Source organism: Arachis duranensis, chromosome 6 (assembly GCF_000817695.3).
Source record: "Arachis duranensis cultivar V14167 chromosome 6, aradu.V14167.gnm2.J7QH, whole genome shotgun sequence".
In the NCBI taxonomy this organism is placed as follows: domain Eukaryota; kingdom Viridiplantae; phylum Streptophyta; class Magnoliopsida; order Fabales; family Fabaceae; genus Arachis; species Arachis duranensis.
The window spans coordinates 74,962,380-74,970,491 of NC_029777.3; the positions used below are offsets into that span (position 1 = coordinate 74,962,380).

The 8,112-nt window shown below is 44.6% G+C and overlaps 1 non-coding gene across 1 annotated transcript; it reads right to left on the reverse strand.

The window, feature by feature from the left end:
- Positions 1 to 213: 213 nt before the first annotated feature.
- LOC127739789 (small nucleolar RNA R71) lies at positions 214 to 317 on the reverse strand. The gene has a single exon (XR_008000531.1). It is a non-coding gene; the product is annotated as a small nucleolar RNA R71 (small nucleolar RNA).
- Between the last annotated feature and the right edge of the window lie 7,795 nt (positions 318 to 8,112).

The following is an 8,112-nucleotide window of genomic DNA, read 5'->3' on the forward strand; positions in this document are numbered from 1 at the left end:
CCTTATCAGTTTTTAACTGAGTTCTTGCAGATCTGTGATACTGTTAAGACCAATGGAGTTGATCCTGAGATCTACAAGCTTATGCTTTTCCCTTTTGCTGTAAGGGACAGAGCTAGAACATGGTTGGACTCACAACCCAGAGATAGCCTAGACTCTTGGAAAAAACTGATCATGACTTTCTTAGCCAAGTTCTTTCCTCCTCAAAAGCTGAGCAAGTTTAGAGTGGATGTTCAAACCTTCAGACAGAAAGAAGGTGAATCCCTCTATGAAGCTTGGGAAAGATACAAGCAACTGACCAAAAAGTGTCCTTCTGACATACTTTCAGAATGGACCACATTAGATATATTCTATGATGGTCTATCTGAATTTTCCAAGATGTCACTGGACCACTCTGCAGGTGGATCCATTCACCTAAAGAAAATACTTGCAGAAGCTCAGGAACTTATTGAAATGGTTGCAAATAACCAGTTCATGTATACCTCTGAGAAGAATCCTGTGAGTAATGGGACGACTCAAAAGAGAGGAGTTCTTGAAATTGATGCTCTGAATGCCATACTGGCTCAGAATAAAATATTGACCCAACAAGTCAATATGATCTCTCAGAGTCTGAATGGATTGCAAAATGCATCCAACAGTACTAAAGAAGCATCTTCTGAAGAAGAAGCTTATGATCCTGAGAACCCTGCAATGGCAGAGGTGAATTACAAGGGTGAAGCCTTTGGCAACACCTATAATCCTTCTTGGAAAAATCATCCAAATTTTTCATGGAAGGATCAATAGAAGCAAGGCTTCAATAATAACAATGGTGGAAGAAATAGGTTTATCAATAGTAAACCTTTCCCATCATCTTCTCAGCAACAGACAAAGCATTCTGAGCAGAATATTTCTAGCTTAGCAAACATAGTCTCTGATCTATCTAAGGCCATTCTTAGTTTCATGACTTAAACAAGATCCTCCATTAGAAATTTGGAGGCACAAGTGGGCCAGCTGAGTAAAAGGGTTACTGAAACTCCTCCTAGTACTCTCCCAAGCAATACAAAAGAGAATCTCAAAGGAGAGTGCAAGGCCATTGATATAATCAACGTGGCCGAAACCTTAGAGGAGGAGGAGGACGTGAATCCCAATGAGGAAAACCTTTGGGAACGTTCAGTGGCCAGTAAGGAATACCCTAATGAGGAACCAAAGGAATCTGAGGCTCATACAGAGACCATAGAGATTCCCTTGGATATCTTTTTACCATTCATGAGCTCTGATAACTATTCATCTTCTGAAGAGGATGAAGACATTGTTGAAGGGCAAGTTGCCCAATATTTAGGAGCAATTATGAAGCTGAATGCCAAGCTATTTGGTAATGAGACTTGGAAGGAAGAGCTTCCCTTGCTCACCAATGAACTGAATACATTAGTTCAGCAAAATTTACCTTAAAAGAAATAGGATCCTGGTAAATTCTTAACACCCTGTACCATAGGCACCATGACCTTTGAAAAAGCTCTGTGTGACCTGGGGTCAGGGATAAACATGATGCCACTCTCTGTAATGGAGAAACTGGGAATCTTTGAGGCACAGGCTGCCATATTCTCATTAGAAATGGCAGACAAATCCATGAAAAAAGGCTTATGGACAGGTAGAGACGTGCTAGTAAAGGTCAAAGGCCTTTACATCCCTGCTGATTTCATAATCCTAGACACTAGGAAGGATGAGGATGAATCCATCATCCTCGGAAGACCCTTCCTAGCTACAGCAAGAGCTGTGATTGATGTTGACAGAGGAGAGTTGATCCTTCTTGTGAATGAAGAATGCCTTGTAGTAAAGACTCAAGATTCTCCCTCTGTAACCATGGAGAGTAAGCATGAAGAGCTTCTCCCGATACAGAGTCAAATAGAGCCCCCACATTCAAACTCTAAGTTTGGTGTTGGGAGGCCACAGCCAAACTCTAAGTTTGGTGTTGAGAGATCTCAACCATACTCTGATTATCTGTGAGACTCCATGAGAAGTCACAAAGACAATCACAAAAAAAATCAAAAATAGCATTGAAAACAGCACATCCTAGAGGAAGGACTTACTGGCGTTTAAACGCTAGTAAGGGTAGCAAAATGGGCGTTTAACTATCCAATCTGGCATCTTTCTGGGCGTTTAAACACCAGAATAGGGCACCAGACTGGCGTTTAAATGCCAGAACAGGACAAGAAACTGGCATTTAGACGCCAGAACAGGAAGGAAAATTGGCGTTTAAACGCCAGAAAAGGGCAGCAGACTGGCGTTTAAATGCCAGAATTGCACTCTAAGGCGTTTTGAGCGCCTAATAGGAGCAGGGATGATAAATCCTTGACCTCGCAGGATCTGTGGACCCCACAGGATCCCCACCTACCCTCCCACAACACTCTTCCCCAAATACCCCTCACCAATCAACTCATTCACTCTTCCCCATCACCTCTTCACAATCACCTCCATATCTCTTCCCCAAAAACGTCACCTACCTCACCCCTATATAAACCTCTCACTACTCCTTCATATTCACACAACACATACACCTTTCCACCATCTTGGCCGAATTCACTTCTCCCTCCATCTCCTCCATTTTTCTTCTTCTTCCCCTTCTTTCTTTCTTTTTTTGCTCGAGGATGAGCAATCCTTTTAAGTTTGGTGTGGTAAAAGCATTCCTTTTTATTTTTCCATAACCATTTATGGCACCTAAGGCCAGAAAAACCTCTAGAAAGAGGAAAGAAAAGGCAAAAGCTTCCACCTCCGACTCATGGGAGATGGAGAGATTCATCTCAAAGGTCCATCAAGACCACTTCTATGAAGTTGTGGCCAAGAAGAAGGTGATCCCTGAGGTCCCTTTCATGCTCAAGAAAAATGAGTATCCGGAGATCCGACATGAGATCCGAAGAAATGGTTGGGAAGTTCTTACTAATCCCATTCAACAAGTCAAAACCTTAATGGTTCAAAAGTTCTATGCCAATGCATGGATCATTAGAAACTGTTTATACCCTGGGTTGAGATCTCTGACCCGGGATGTTCTACAGACAAAGCGACCGACCTCTTTAAGGTCAGGAGGACCCGACCTCTTCTCAAAGAGGTCGGCCAAATCACAGGAAGGCTCAATAGAGGGCCCAAACGGATAACCTCAATTAAAGATAAGATAAAGATAAGATAAGATAACTAACTTATCTTATCTAAGAAGGTTACTCTATGCTATTATAAACACACTGGAGCACCCAGGTATAACTCATACTCTGATTCTACTCAATACCTGCTTAATACCATTGCTAACTTAAGCATCGAAGTCCCTTGCAGGTACTCCCACCCTCCGGGAACGAAGGATCAGCACCACCACCGTGTCCAACAAGTCAGACACAGCGGCTCCAGCCACCGTCAACAGGTCAGATACAACAGCTCCGACCAAGTACGAAGATCTCGTCCAAGATCGACCTACAGTTTCAGGTAACCCTCAAAATATTGGCGTCGTTGCCGGGGATCCTGGAAGTCATCCCAGCACCATAGCGGACGACCATGACAACAACCACGGCTCAGATCTAGAGGATAGAACGTCACACAAAAACACGGACACTACACCAAAAGATACTTCCTAAATCAACAAAAGAACTCCCCAAACGAGGGAGCCCTGGATGCGTTTCAAGATCGGCTAAAATAACTTGAGGCAGAAGCTCTACGCCAACGAGAGGCTGAGAAGGACCTGCAAAGAGAAATAAGGTGACGTCGGGAATTGGAGAACAAACTCCTAAAACTTGAAGCTGATGTCAAGACTAAAGTCGACAGTTCCACTCCCGAAGATAGCACCCGCAAAGAGCAAGATCCATTCACCAAAGAGATCATGAAGAGAAGAATCCCAAAAGACTTTAAACTCCCAGACATGACCTTGTACGACGGCACTATGGATCCCAGCCATCATCTCAGCAACATCAGGAGTAGAATGAATCTCACAGACGCCTCAGATGCAGTTCGGTGCAAAGCCTTTCCAACTACTTTAACAAAAACAGCAATTAGATGGTTTGATAACCTCCCTCCTAGATCCATCTCAAGTTTCGACGACATGGCCAAGAAGTTCCTGGCCAGATTCTCCATCCAAAAGGACAAAGCTAAACATGCACCGAGCTTACTGGGAATCAGACAAGGAGAGAGGGAAACCCTGCGCAACTACATGGAGAGATTCAACAAGACCTGCTTGGATATACAAAACCTGCCAACAGAAGCCGCTATCATGGGCCTCATTAATGGCCTGCGAGAAGGGCCTTTTAGTCAATTTATATCAAAGAAGTACCCTACGTCTCTGAACGAGGTGCAAGAACGAGCGGAGAAGTACATCAACATGGAAGAAAACTCCCGATTAGGAGAGACCTCAAAGGTCGGGTTCACCTCTCGGGATAAAGATAAAGATTCCAGAAAGAAAGAAGATCGCCATGGAGAGAAAATCAAAAAATACCACAATTACACCCCTCTTTGGGTGTCTCTTGTGGATATCTACAGAGAGGTTTGCAACATAGAAAAAATACCACCAGCTCGACCACTCAAAGGCAAAAAAGGAAAAGGAAACCAGGCTGAATATTGTGAATACCATCGGATCCGGGGGCACTCCACCAACGAGTGTTTTGACTTAAAAAACGTCATAGAAAAGCTCATACAAGAAGGAAAGTTAGATCGATACCTGGCAACCCATGATGATGAACAAAGGAAAAGAAGAAGAACAGAAGACGTCGGACCAATCGCACGGTCACCCCGGATGCCAGAAAGACATATCCACATGATACACGGAGGATTCGCCAGGGAAGGAATCTCCAAATCATCCCGCAAAAAACATCTCAAAGACGTATACCACGTCGCAGAAAGGAAGGAAGCACCCGACATCCCGGCAATCACTTTTACCAAGGAAGACGCATCCGGCATCACGACAGGGTATGACGATCCCATGGTCATCATTATTATACTGGCAAACGCAAATCTTCATCGCACACTGATAGATCAGGGGAGCTCTGCCGATATCTTATTCAAAACCGCTTTCGACAAACTTGGCTTGGAAGAAAAAGAACTCAGAGCTTATTCGGACAGCCTGTTCGGGTTAGGAGACACCCCGGTTCAACCAATGGGATACATCCCGCTCTACACAACTTTTGGAAAGGGAAGTCAGTCAAAGACACTCAAAATAGATTACATCGTCGTTGATGTAAGCTCAGCCTACAATGCCCTAATAGGGCGGGCAACGCTAAATCAACTCGGCGCAATAGTCTCGACCCCGCATCTATGCATGAAGTTCCCGACCGCCGAAGGAATAGCCACAGTAAAGGCAGATCCGAAGATGGCATGCCGCTATTACAACGAGAGTCTAAACCTCAGAGGCAGAGGAGAAGAATTCTATACAATCGAGCTCGGAGGAGTTCAGAGGCGGGAAGAGCTCCGCCCACAACCTGAAGGAGAAGTAGAGAAAATCCGGATCGGAAACACCCCAGACCAAACAACTAACTTCGGCATACTCCTAAAAGGGGACATAAAAAAATCACTCATACAGTTCCTACGTGACAACGCCGACCTCTTTGCGTGGAAGGCCGCAGATATTCCACGCATAGATCCCAAACTAATGTGCCATAAGCTAGCAGTCTACCCAGGATCTCGGCCGGTACAACAAGGCTCAGAAAGCTAGGACCAGAACGCTCTCAAGCAGTGGAAGAACAGGTACGAGCCCTACTGGAGGCAAGCTTCATAAGAGAAGTCAAATACCCGCTATGGCTTGCTAATGTCGTTTTGGTAAAAAAGTCAAATAATAAGTGGAGAATGTGCACCGACTATACCAATCTCAACAAAGCTTGCCCGAAAGATCCTTATCCACTCCCAAACATCGACGCACTGGTAGATGCTTCCTCCAGATACAAATACCTCTCCTTTTTGGACGCATACTCGGGATATAACCAAATCCCAATGTACCCACCCGACCAAGAAAAAACCTCTTTCCTGACCCCAAAGGCAAATTACTGCTACATCGTTATGCCTTTTGGTCTCAAAAACGCAGGAGCTACTTACCAAAGGCTAATGAACAAAGTTTTTTCGGATCACATCAGAAAGATCATGGAGGTCTACGTGGACGACATGCTAGTGAAGACGGAAAATGAAGAGATGTTACTATCTGACCTGACACAAGTATTCAACACCATAAGATGACACGGCATGCGACTCAATCCCACAAAATGTACCTTCGCAGTGGAAGCTGGTAAAATTCTTGGGTTTTATGATCACACAGAGAGGAATCGAAGTGAACTCGGACAAGTGCAGGGCCGTACTCGACATGAAAAGCCCGACTTGTATCAAAGAGGTACAGCAACTCAACGGGCGGTTGGCAGCCTTGTCCAGATTCCTGACGGGATCAGCAATACGATCTCTCCCCTTCTATGCCACTCTAAGGAAGGGAAAGGAGTTTGAATGGACAGTTGAATGTGAGCAAGCCTTACAAGACTTCAAAAAATTTCTGGGTCAACCACCTATATTAGGTCGGCCACGGGAAGGAGAACCACTCATCTTGTACCTCGCAGTAGGAAATCGGGCAATAGCCTCAGCACTGGTCCGAGAAGACAACAGTGGGTAGCAACCCATATACTTTATTAGCAAAGCATTACAAGGGTCCAAACAGAACTATCAGAAAATGGAAAAATTCGCTTACGCTCTCATAATAACATCTCGACGACTTCATCCATACTTCCAATCTCACACCATTAAAGTTCGGACCAACCAGCCCATAAAAGGAATCTTACAGAAAACAGACTTTGCAGGCAGAATCTTACAATGGGCAGTCGAGTTGTTCGAATTTGACCTTCAATACGAAGCACGGACGGCCATCAAATCTCAATATCTGGCCGACTTCATTGTAGAATTTACGGACACACCGGAAATCCCCGTAGTATGCAATTTATACGTGGACGGCTCCTCGAACAAAACGGGAAGTGGCGCAGGTGTCATACTTGAAAGCGACCAGGGGACCTAAATCGAACTCTCCCTTAAATTCGGGTTCCCTGCCTCAAATAATCAATCGGAATATGAGGCACTTCTAGCTGGTTTGAAGCTGGCTAGGGAAGTTGGAGCTCAAAAACTTATCATCTTCAGCGACTCACAGGTAGTCACGTCACAAATAACAGGCAGCTACCAAGCCAAAGATCCCACTATAAAAAAGTACCTGGACAAAACCAGGGAACAGCTCGAACAACTTGGAGAGTACGAAATTCGACACATACCCCGAGAACAAAATGCACGGGCCGATGCACTCTCAAAGCTAGCCAGCACCAAACCAAGAGGCAACAATAGAAGCCTTATCCAAGAAATTCTACAGAAACCATCAATCTCAGAAGAAGAAAAAGTCCTAGCCATAACAGGTCGTGATCAGGAATGGATGACCCCCATAATCAATTACCTCACAATGGAGGCCCTCCCTACAAATGAGAAAGAGGCAAAGAGGTTAAAACGGGAAGCACAATACTATACCATCATAAATAACACTTTATACAAAAGAGGGATTTCAACACCATTGATGAAATGTGTGCCAACTTCCAATGCTAAAGATATCCTAGAAGAAGTGCACAGTGGTATTTGTGGCAATCAGCTCGGAGCGCAAGCACTCGCCAAAAAAGTACTTCGGGCAGGATTCTATTGGCCGACGCTACAAAAAGAAGCCACAGAATTTGTAAGGACATGTTCGCCATGTCAGAAGCATGCCAACTTTCACGCCGCTCCACCAGAGGAACTCATCAACGTAACCTCACCCTGGCCATTTGCAAAATGGGGCCTCGATCTCCTTGGACCTTTTCCTCAAGGATCAGGGCAAGTCAAATTCCTCATAGTAGGAATAGACTACTTCACAAAATGGATCGAGGCAAAGCCCCTAGCTAACGCCACAGCTCAAAGAAGTCGGAAATTCCTATATAGAAACATCATCACATGGTTCAGAGTTCCACACTCCATCACTACAGACAATGGTACCCAGTTCACAGACGCATGCTTTAGAAAACTAGCGGCTGACCTGAATATAAAACAACAATTCACTTCTGTTGACCACCCCCAAGCTAATGGACAAGCTGAAGCTGCTAATAAAGTTATATTAGCAGGGTTAAAACG